Raw genomic sequence first — 2,111 nt, 5'->3', positions numbered from 1 at the left:
ACTATCAATGTATTTGATATATATTCAATTATTTTAAATGTGATGGGAGCTATCATTTATACAATAAATGTTAAAAAAATGATATTTATGAAGTTATTCATTAAAAAAATGATTAACTAAAAATTAAAACTAAAATATAAAACTAATATAAAAATCAACTTTCTTTTAAAAATTTTCCACCCTCATACTACATCTGGTAATTCTGTCTCAAAATTTGAACTTAAAATTTTTATTCATAGAAGTTTGAAATTTTAATAACTAGTTTTTTCTTAATAAATTATGTTACTAATCCTTTTTTTTTCCTTTTGCTTTAACCTTTTAATTTTTAATGATCAAATTAATCATAAAATTTACTAATTATGTAATTTCAAAAAATAAATAAAAAATAAATATATAAATATTTAATTTAATAATAAGGGTGCATATCTTTTACTAAAAAAAATTATTTAAATCTCTCTTTCCAAAGTCTAGGTGAAATTAAGGAGTTGCAACATGAAAAGCAAACTCCCAGGTCTAACCCGAGAGTTCAAAGTCATGGCTTGGACTTTGGAACATCCAATTTATTGCTATTAATTTTATTATAATACACTATTATCATCAAAACTTTAAAATGTTAATCTTAAGATTTTTCTGACACAAGTCACAAATCTCATTGCTTAAGTTCATTGATCTCTATTTTAATAGCAAGATGTGATTTCCCCCCATTCTTTTGTTAATTATATTATTAATTTATAACAGTTAAATTCTAAAATAATCAAGTCTTATAATTGACTTCAACATAAGATTGATCAAAGTAGTGTTTTTCATTAATAATATATTCATTAATTTATCAAGTGCTTATTTTATTTATTTGTTTATAAATTTGTCGGTCTAATTTATGGAATGAATAAATGCTTATTAATTCTAGCAACATGATACAGGGCTTGTGGTCCTTACAAAGACATAAATAAAAAAAAAATGCACGTTTTATATCACCAAAAGAAAAAAATGAGATGCACGGTTCTTGACTTGCACGTATATCTCTTCGGGGATCATGATAGAATTGTGATCAGACAAATTAATAAGTAATTGTTGATTTTCACAAAACATAATTTATATAAACAATAAAAGAAATTTTTACATATTTTTTCAATTCATTTTCAGTCTTCCTTGACGGTGCTTTAAGAATATTTTGTTGATGCAAAATAATTTCTGTTCAATGATTGAGACAAATTCAATCCGCCGATGCATTTAATTTCCAGCTTTACTTGATTTAATTTTTAAAGTTAAAACTTTGGAATGAAGCCAATCTTGCTTGACCAAAAAATAATAATGCTTGAATCTTACTTGATTAAAAAAAAATAAAAAGATAAATATGGATTTGTTAGCATATATATGTGACAGAGAGAGAGAGAGAGCCAATTAGCATCTTCCAGTTTCCATTTTACATTAAATTTTTATGTAAAAAAGAACGAAGAAATTATGCCTTGGCTGTTGATGACATTCAAAAATATATGATGCTAAAGTAGGCAGGAATAAAAAATTGCGATGATAGATGTCGGCAATGAATGAGTGTATGGCTCTTGGTTCGCCGCCGACAAATCCAGAGCGACGCAGTCGCAATGCAAATTTGCTGCCCACCGTTTGCTCTACCATACTATTTCTTAATCAAATTTCAAAATGTCGTTTGCTACCTTTCTAGAGTCGCACCGGCGCCGCTTACATTTTTTTTTTGCCACTTACAGCAACGGTGGATTTTAGATAAGGAGTAATTAAAAATAATCATAAAAAATTATGAATGGAATCAATGATTCAATTGAAAATAAAAAAATTATTTTTAAAATAAAATAAGATTATAATATAAAGGTAAGAAGTAACAACGGTCATTATTTTTAATTTATTCTTGTTATCATGAATTGTATATAAAAATTAAAAAAAAAATTACACACAGGATGTTGATTCAATTTGCAGATTACTACTCCTTGTTTTTATTTATTTGTTTCATAGGTTAATAACTAATATTATTATATCAATAACTTTAGTAAATGATCAACGATTTTAATCATATGTATCAAAGTTTTCAAATACCTTAATCAATGAGTTTAATACATCATAAGGGTTATTTCTAAATG

The sequence above is a fragment of the Theobroma umbraticum genome, unplaced genomic scaffold (genome assembly GCF_002168275.2).
Source record: "Theobroma umbraticum cultivar Fairchild unplaced genomic scaffold, ASM216827v3 scaffold_95.0, whole genome shotgun sequence".
NCBI lineage: Eukaryota > Viridiplantae > Streptophyta > Magnoliopsida > Malvales > Malvaceae > Theobroma > Theobroma umbraticum.
This window is presented reverse-complemented; position numbering follows the sequence as displayed.